Raw genomic sequence first — 10396 nt, forward strand, 5'->3', positions numbered from 1 at the left:
CTCTCCTTTGCCAAGCTCTAGCCTTAACCTAAATTCCGTCTTCCAGCCTGGCAGTGGGACTCGCTTGTTTCCACCTCTGTCCGCAGTCCCCAGGCCACCTGCAAGGCTCTCAGCCTGCAGCACTCATCTCACTCCTGCCTCCCTGCTCTCCTGAAAGCTGCATCCCAGTTGTAGGGCTGCTTGGTACTTGCCTGAGCTGGAGTGACAGCTGGTTTAGCCCTGCTTCCTCCAGCTCTCATTTTGGGTCAGCAGGGCTGACTCTCGCAGGGCTGGCAGGGGTGGAGAGAGTGCTGTGGACAGGAAGGCACAGTCCATTCTGCAGGCTTTGGGAGAGGCAAAAATGCCTGCTGGACTTTCTAAGACCTACAGGGCTGGTACAAGATGTATTTCGGGTATCTACCTTAGTGTGTTTTTATCATGTTTTTACCTGTGGTCTTGCGTGTCTTTTATGATTTCATGCCTGCTTCAGCTTCATGAGTTCTCCTCTCTTGAGCCACCCCTGACTGCAGTCTCAGCTGTGACCATTGGGCTGTCATTTGTCTTCCCATGCTAGAAACTCTTTTAGGATCTAGTCCTGAAGGGGTTTTTTTTCCCTCATCCCTTAATATATCCCTGGCCATGTGACTCGCACTTCCCATTTAAATTATAAATCATTAGTAAATCGTTAACTTGTGCTTGCACCATAAATGTATCAGATGGAAGAAAGATACATCGCTTACTCAGGTTGGATTTTGAGGAATTTGAGTTACATTTAGGAATAGCATCCTCTGTAAAATGTCCAGCTGGAGCAATGGGTCCAGATTAAATATGCTCTGAATTCCTGTATAAAGAGAGCTATTTTTCTCATTTATCATCACTAGAATCCAGCATCATCTTAGGGCTTTAGCCCCTGCTTTCCTGATCCCTGCTCATAGTCTGAGCCTTACTCCAAATAGTAAACCTAACCAAGTGATACCAGCCTAATCCTCTAAGGTAGCCAGTCAAGTCATTTTTATCCAAAATAGAGATCTAATCCAGAAACAATTCTAGCTTTACAGGCCTCCCTAGCGTGATCCTTAGTACTGTTCAGTCCACCTGCTCTTCCCAACCTTCAGGCAGTTGTGTATGGATTACTGAATTTAATTCTTTATTCTGTTTTATGCACTTCAGACTTTCTGCTTGACACCTCTAGCCTAGAAATCTATAACATAATTTCTATGCTGTGTTTACTTTGGTAGATAAATCGAGTTTATACCTAAGCAGGACAAATCCTAACTAGAATTTTGATTGGAAAGGCTGTTAAAATAATGCATTTACATAAGCAGCTCGATATACATACACACATTTTGTCTCTCAGAGATGGCTGACCTATTCACTAATGGCACTGCGATTGTGTGTAGCCTTTCCCTGTGAAATTACATTTTCAGAGTGTAAGGAGAAAGGCTCAAGCTCTCCATCCACCCCCACCCTTCCCTTTGGGCTGGATTTTTCCAAGGAAAGCCTCTCTTTAGAAGCACAGGGAGTACTTTGTGTGCTGTGCTCTCTTGGAAAATGTGTCAACCTGCTATGATCTCTCTCCATGGCAGCAGATCTCTTGGAAAGCCTGGCTCCTATCCAAGTGAGCCAGCATGGAAGTGTGTGGTGAAGCCTTCCTCACCATCAGCTTATCAAAAAAAGCTGTACACATGACTCTTCAGAGGGATTAAATTCAGTCCAAGCACACTTTCACCACATGCATTCAAACACTTCCCAGGAAGGGATGTTTCTAGGCAGCTGCCCAGGTGTGTTTCTCCACAGAGAATTTTTAAAATTATTTATCCCTTTTGATGACGAGGGATATTTGTAAAAGCTATTCTCTCTTGAGAAAACAAAGTTTATCAGTTTCACAAAGGAATCACAGTGAATTTAATGCAATATTCTACCTGCAAATAGCAGAATTTAGGTTGGAAGGTTGATGTTCTCAGAGTAAACTGGGAGCAGAAAACCCAGATTAGAATGAATCTATAAACACAGTTTGCTAATGCAACATCAGTAGTGGGAAATCCTTTTTCAGGTCTTGAATTTTCAGAGTCTGTTTCAAGATCTTGATTTTCCAGACTGAATGGGATCTTATCAGACTTGAATAACCTACTGTTGGTTGATATTTGTTTTATTAAGAGATTTCAGGGAACGCTTTTTAGGTCACAGCTGAGTGCACGTGGTTATTGTCAGCTTTAAACTCTTTTTCCAAAAGGTATGAGGAGAAGAGTAAAAGAAGTCTGGAAACATCTAAGATTCCTGGAGTGCTCCAGATGTTCTGAGTGCTGAGGCCTGGCCAGCATCCTTGGAAGATCAGCAGGCTGCTGGTTGAAAACCATGGTGTTCAGTGATGTTAAGCTAAGTGCTTACACCCAGCAGCTGTCAGTCACTGGAAGACTTTCTGCTGCAGGGATCCTGTGCTCTCCTATGATAAATTAGAGATAAAATAGGCAATTCCATAATAAATTTACATGATGGCAGGTAAAGTAGGTCCTTTACTTCCCCTGAGTTACGACTGAGCAGCTGCAAATAGAACTCAGCTGTTTATCGATAAATCACAAAGGGCACGGACCTGAAGAGCTTTGATTGTAGTAAAAAAAAAAACCCAAATCCCATACACTCAGCCAAATTATACTGCAGCTTTTTGATTTCTAGCTCTATGACATGCCTGAATTTTGGTTTTGAATCTCTTACTTTGCTTTTAGTTTGAGGACTTTTGAACACAGTCCGGTGCTTTGTTGTTGCCAGTGGGAGAGCGAAGACCTTTTGTAAAAGCAGCGGCTTTAGTGAGAATTCCATGGCTAAGGTTCATAAGAGTCAGACCTTTCTTTAAATTGTAAGCAGCAGTCTTTTTTTTTCTTGTTATGTGTGATGAAAGGAGAAGGTTTGATAACCCTGCTTAGCCTTTCTCCACGCTATGTGATTTACTTTAATAAAATACCACTTTGCCTCGGGCCTTCTGCTGACTGTGCTGTAAGACCTGTACCCCGAAACGTGCTTGTCAATCTCTGTCACATCTGTTCTTATCCACCTTCATCCCTCTGTCTATTTATGTAACCTTCTGCATCATCAAATGCTTATCAGCAGGGGAATTGTGGAAAATGCCCTGTCACAGAGCTACCCGTGTTTCTCATCTTGCTTCTGAAGCGATGCTGCGCGCCCGTGTCACGTTGTACCACACAGCTGGGAGTGCTGGGGGCTTTGTGATTAGTTGAGGCTGTGCTTCCAAGGAGAAGGAAGAGCCAGCACAGGGCTGTGAATGCTCAACGCTTGATTTCTGATTCATTTGATTTTCTATCCCCGTAATGAGAGCTCGCCGTACCACGGAGTTGCTCTGTGGAGGAGCCACGCAAATTTCTCAGAGAACCTCTTAGACAGGGAAGCACAAAAGTGGTAACTTCAGCACTTTTTCTCTAAAAATAAAATTATTCCTGTGAGCACTGATTCTATTTGTCCTAAACAAAGTGAAGGACCATCCTTTATTGCAAAGAGTGGGAAAGGAGAGATTGCAGACCAAATGGGAGTGTGAGACATGCTTGACTGCTCAGGGGGTGGAATATGATGGAGCAGGCAACAAAAGGATGTGAAAACGTAGAATTCTGTAGTAGAAAGAAGCCTGGATTGCAGCTGGTTGCCTGTAAAACTTGTCACAGATAGCAGTGAGTAAAAAACCCGAGTGACAATTCTGTTGTTGAGCTGGTAGGGGATGAAAGCACCTGAGCACTCACCAGGCCCCTGCCATGTGGGTTTTCTCATCTTGCTTTCTCTTCTGTGTTTTTTTTCAGCTGTGGGATCAAGGGGGATAGAATAACTAGATCTGTTTTCCAGCAAGATAACCCTTATCATTGTGTGTGTTGGAATTTTGTGTGGTGTTGGGATTTTGCTGGTTTTATTTTAAACTCTTTTCTTTATTTTGTTTTCTTTTATTACCAGCTGTGCTCAACACCTGATCTCCTAGTCGTCTTTGATGATTAAAGCAAAACAGGTACTGAAAGTGTTTGGGGAGTTTTGTACTTGCAGTCTGTCTTACTGGAGAAATCCTGGACTTGTATTTGTCTAGATCTACTTTTTCACCTTTCTTATTGCTATTTGTGTCTTTCCAAAAATCCATTTCACACTGCAACCCCCAATTCTGGCATTACATGCTGATGGTTTTTTTTCCCCGTGATTGTCAGCACTGTGCCTCATCTGATGCACCTGTGAGTTTGACCTAGAGCTGTCTTGCTCCTGTTCAGCTTTTCTCACTTCTTATTTCCAGCAGAATCATTGGCGCTGTCTCTCATGATCTCATTCAAAACACCTTCACACATTTATATTCTCAAACGCTTCGTTAGGCAGGTCTAAAATAACAGTTTCTTCCACCTTGTTTTTTTCTGTCTCCCGAATCAAAACTTTTCCTGAATGTTTTTTTGTTTAGCCTGTGCCCAGGTAGATGTTTAGGATGCAGGAACTTGCCATCAGCAGTTGTGAATCTCTCAAGGCCACTTTCCCAGCCCTACCCCACAAGTAATACAGGGCTCTAAAGCTGATCTTGAAAATACCACAAAGAACCCATTAAGTGCTGCACTTAATGATGTTTTTTTATTATTTTTATTAAATTATTTTTATTTTTTAACTTCCTATTATCGCTGTCAGCTGAGCTAGATCAGGACAGGCTGAAATCAGTCATCAATTACCCCAGACATGCTCTTTGTTCCCAGCCCAGAGTCCTGCAGCTCACCATCTCCATGTCAGCTCTCCAGCATTCTGCATGAAGTGAATAAAGGAGGAGCAACAGCAGGAAAAGGAGGGTGAGCCACACAAGGAAACCAAAATGTGTGCAGGGATGGATGGTAAACTTCAACTGTAGAAACTTGAAGCAGTTTCTCCAAGAAAAAGCTGGTTCAGTGTTTCCCTATTGTGAGAACATGTGAGTGACACTCAATTGGGGAAAGACGAGGAATCTCTTTAGCTGAGCACTTTGCCAAAACAAATCTGCTTTTTGTAGATTAGGAAGGCATTGAAAATGTGATTATACATACTGTGGGCTCCAGTAGGCTTCCTGAGCTTGGCTGAGGAAGAAAGCAGAACCCTCCTGAGATTCCAGAATGCTGAAATAGAGAATTGCTGAAATAACATTAATGTTGGATTGAAGGCGTTGCCAAAGGGCTGTGAGAGGACGGATTTTGGATCTCGGGAAGGTTTTCCCCCTGAGTGCTGAAGTTAGATTATTATAGATTATTCTATACTGCTGTTGGTTGTAATATACTGTCTGTCCTTCCATCCTGGAGCCTTTCCTGCCTGTTATTTTGCCTTGAAGTAAAGATTGGCAGTATCTGTTAGAGAGAACGCTCTGTTGAAAGGAATCTCGGGAAGTGACACCGATAGCGAAGCTGTGCTGGCAAGCTACCCAAGTTGTTCAACTTCAGGTTTGAGCAGCAGATTTTCTCTGCATTGAGCTACTTTCTTACTGCTTTCATGGCTTTACTTGCTAAGATATGACTTTGATACGCTTGTTAGGAGAAGTCTATAGAGGTCACTTGTCTCCTTGGAAACCAGGAGATAAAATTACTCTACTTGTATCTGTATTTTGATATAAATAAGCTTTTTCTTCTCCAAAGGATAGCTACCCTAACACTGAAGCATTAACAATTTTGTAATGATTTTCTGTCTTTTGCAAGGTTGAGGGGGTCTTACAGTGGAAGAACAATAACAGCACTCTTAATTGACCATCTCAGTTGTGCCATTTGCTTCAAGCATCTTGCATTCTAATTAGAAATCAAAGCATTGCAAGCTGTTTCCCTCACCTCTTACTCCTGGCAGTTTGTGGAGCTCCTCTGTCTTTTGTCCAGTCTTCAGTGCAAGGTCATTTCTATGCAAGTGCTTTAAATAAAAGCTTTGTGGAATATGGTCTTTCTATAAAACTTGCGACGTCTGTTGGTAAAGAGATCATTTATAATCCATGTCACTGAAGCAGCTGTTATTATGGAGTTACTGCAAGAAGAAAGAACATGGGAAGGTTCTAAGAGTCCAGCAGCTGTAGGTCAGAAACACTTTTAGCAGATAAAACAGAAGAAGTGTACTTGCTTTAAAAGATAGATACGGTGTGACAAGTGATTTTTCACTTAAGGGAGCTGTAGTAAAAAGCAGCAACTAGACAGATGTGCTCTTAGGAGATTTAGTCTCTAAGCATCTTTATTTTCTAGACTACTTCTTGTACATTGCAGTGTTTAATGCAGGGAAAAATGAGCACCTGCAGGGAGCCTAATTGGGTTTGATCTGGAGCACAGCTATTGACCTTATGATTTGGTTTCAGGCATTAGAAAGATGAGAGTGTAACAGGAACTTTCTCCAGTATAAAATGTGCCTATACATGCAGTGTAATACATGTACTCTAAAGCATAGAACAGCTCCTGCCATGTCAAAAATTCACTTTTTCCTCTTGTGATGCATCCCTGATTCCTTTCCAGGTGACACTTTTGGGGTGTCACACAGGTTCCAGCAAAAGCCTGAGCTTCTTAACTCCTAATTTCCTCTAAACCTACTTTGCCTATGGAGGGGAAACCACAAGGTTTGCTTCTGTACTCGACTATTACAAGAACTAGAACAAATCCATCTCTGGGACTGAGCAGAGCAGTGTGTTGGGTATGGATTTTGGCCTGAGAAAATTCCAGGTGATCAAAAATCTAGTATCAAATGAACCTGCTGAGAGGAATCACGTGCTAAGACAGTCTGAAAATCCTCCTGTTGAACAAAACCACACAGAACCTGTGCACCTCTGTGGGAAAGGATATATTTTCTTTTTCCTTCAGATGGATTGCTGAATGTTTTCTCTATCAGCAGCCAGTTTAATTGCCAGGAGTGTGCTGCACCATTCTAGACCAGCAGCTATGTTTGTGCTTTCCCATGGGCTGACTATTTCACACATTGCTCTTTATTGTGGGCTCAGGCTATCCAACTGGCAGATTATTTCTCCAGCACTAATAACAGTTCTGTGATTAGTGTAACATGCAATCCACATTGTCTCTTGTGGAAAATTCAGTCTCCAAGGCTGCTCTGTTCTGCTAAATTTCTGAGCTACTAAAAATTAGGAAGAATTGCCTCAGTGGCACAATGTGCTTTTCCTTTCCACTCTGGTTGTATGCTCTTATTTTTACTGGGCTCTTGGTGATGACAGAGTTGGAGACACACTGCTCCCAGCAGCATTCTGATTCTCCTTTCCTGATTTTTCCTGGTCAGCAGACTTTCTCCTGTCCCCATGCCACCAACAGCAGTTGAATTTTAGCAAGGACAAGGATATCATCAAACATCTTGTGACCGTGTTCACTGAATTTTACAAGTTCAGACTTTGTGCTGCTGCGTTCTGCTTGGAGCAGGTTGCTGTGGAGCTGGGAATGGTTTGAGGGAAAACTGGATCTGAAAGTGAATTTGGGTATTTGGGTGAGTTTTGTGGCACAAGTTAGATTGCAGGGAATTGATTTGGCATTGGAATAGTTTGCATATGTGTTTTTTCTCTACCTTCTCAGCTCATTTTTGGTTACTTTCATGTGTCCTGATAAACAATGTCTGGAGCTCAACTTTCAGTGTTACATTAATTCTCCTGAAGGGAAGCTTTTTGTAATCTGAAACAAAAATATGGAATAACTACTTGGTGTCTTTTTGTGCAAAGCAAAGCTTGTTAAGGGATTTCTGTGTCCTCAGATAAATTTATCCACGGAGAAATGGACATGAGTTTCTATTAGCATTTAATGTTCTGCTGTATTTTATTGTGGTTAACTGTTAGTGAGTTTCAAAGTGACAGCAATGGGCATGAGGACTAAATTGCACAGGGGTGATCTTTTATCATTTATATGAACAAGTTACTGCTACTTGTTCTTCCTGACTTCTAATATAACAAGGGATAACAAATTGAGTAGCACTAAATGTAGAAAGATATGCCTGTCCAAAACATTTCCCAATTATTATTATCACAGAATATTCTGAGTTGGAAGGGACATACAAGTATCCCCAAAGTAGCTCCTGGCCCTGCACAGGAGTGACCCCCAAGAGTCACACCGTGTCCCTGAGAGTGTTGTCCAAACAATTCTTGAGCTCTGCCAGGCTTGGTGCAGTGACCACTGCCCTGGGGACCCTGTCCCAGTGCCCAGCCACCCTCTGGTGAGGAACCTCTTCTGATATCCAACCTGCACCTCCCCTGACTCAGCTTCAGGCCATCCCTCGGGTCCTGTCACTGTCACACAGAGCAGAGATCAGTGTCTGCCCCTCCTTTTCCCCCCAGCAGGAAATTGTCACTGCACTGAGCTCTGAGCCCAGTCTCCTCCTGTCCAGGCAGAACAGACCCAGTGCCCTCAGCTGCTCCTCACACGGCTTCTCCTCCAAACCCTTCCCCATTCTTGAGGCCTCTGCATGTTCTCTGCTACCTTTTTACCTTTTTTATACTGTGGCACCCAAACCTGCCCCAGCACTGGAGGTGAGGCTGCCCCAGCCCAGAGCAGAGCAGGACAATCCCCTCCCTTGCCCTGCTGGCCCTGCTGTACCTGATGTCCCCAGGACAGGGATGTCCCTGCTGGCTCAGGGCACTGCTGGCTCCCATCCAGCCTGCCAAGGACCCCCAGGTCCCTTTCCCTGGCACTGCTCTCCAGCCTCTCCTTCCCCAGTCTGTCTGTACAGGTGCAGAACCCAGCACTTGTCCTTGTTAAAATTCATACAGTTGGGGAATTTTCTAATTCAGCTCTCTAATTTATCAAGGTCTCTCTGTAGGGCCCCCCTGGCTCAAGGGAGACAACAGCTCCTCCTGATTTTTTCTCAGCCCCAAACTTTGTGTCTCCTGAAATGCCGTGTCCGAGTCATTTGGGATGTTGCAGAGCACAGGGCCAAGGATGGAGCTCTGGGGATCCCCATCAGGCACAGGGAATATGGTGTTTGTGGATTATTAGATCAAATTTTGGTGCTCAACTCTGAGGATCTGTCAGGGAGACGTTTTCAAAAGTAAAAAAGGCAGCCAAGTGCACGGCTGCTGGAAAATGCCACAGCAGCTAACAATGAAAAAGCAATAATTAGCAAAAGACTGCATGTAAATTGTGTATGGTCCAAATAAAGCTGAAGTTGCCACAGATAAAGTTTTATGTGCAGAATTGATAAGGCCCAAGATAGAGTCTTATCTTTTTAGGCCTCTCTGGAAAGGAAGATCAAAAGCTCTGAGTTTTCCACGAAATATTTGCCAAAAAAACAAAAAAAAATCTCGACAAACTACTATCAAGGCACCTAGATCAGCTGGATTTTTCTCTATGGAAACTGGAAAAGACTGTTGTAACAAGTGGAGATTAGAGATTTTTTTTTCTTTTAAAAGCACACAGCATTGACTTGTTGTTGCCCTTTTTGAACTAGACATATAACTCCATGTAATGTAATTTAGCTTCCATGGAAATCAATTGTGAATTGTCTCACTCTTTCCTGGTCAGTACTAAAGTGTTTTAATGGTTCAGGATTGATCTAATGAGCCCTGGAATAACTTATATCAAAGTGGTTTGGTAAAGACTAATTTAATTTTTCTAATACCATCAGGATTTTATCCTGTTGGGAATAATCCTGAAAGCTGAATGGGTGCACTAAGTGGAGCTGAGATGGGCTAATAAAGCCTTTACTGGCTTTATTTTATTTTATTTTTAGGTGGTGTGATGTTCCTTCACTTCCAGACAAAAATCCAGCCTTTTGCATCTATGATTTTTAGCAAAATTTTCCATTTGTGTCCATGGTGGGAGTGTTCAACAGCATAAAGCAAGCAGCATTAATAATAAAATTAGCAAGTGTTCTGTATTAGGAGAGTACTGAAATGGTAGTTTGACTTTCAGCTGAAGATGAAGTTTGTGTAATGCTTTCATTTTGAAGTCAGGACTGACTTGATCTTTGCTTTGTGGAGGATCTCTACAGCTTGATGTGTTTTAATGAATCTGTTTTCCTTTGGTATGCACAGTTATATTAGTGACTAACTGCAGCTTGGCTTGAAATATTTTTATCCCACCCAGAGGGAACTGGGAAAAGAAGCTGAAAAATAAAAGCAAACATTTTGTTCCAATACAAACGCATAGTTTTCTTTGGAGTTTATTAAAAACCCTGGAACTTTTAAACTATTTCCTGCACAATGCTGTGAATTATTGACACGAGTCAAGTTTACATGAAGCTATTTATCAGCAAGGTGGCATTTTCAACATGAAACTCTTGTTTTTGTTCAGTTGGGATGCTTTGGGGGTTTTATTGGATTAGCCTAACACTTGGGTTTTGAGAGATTTTTGCATATCTCTGAAAAGCTTTTCCAGGACACTGCAAGTGAGCTCGCTCTCCAAAACGCTCGAGGTGAATACAGTTGAAATTAATTAGAATGTAAAACTCGATGCAGAATGTCTCCTATTTCCTATGTAAT

This window comes from Cyanistes caeruleus, chromosome 6 (assembly GCF_971803275.1).
Source record: "Cyanistes caeruleus chromosome 6, bCyaCae1.hap1.1, whole genome shotgun sequence".
Lineage (NCBI taxonomy): Eukaryota > Metazoa > Chordata > Aves > Passeriformes > Paridae > Cyanistes > Cyanistes caeruleus.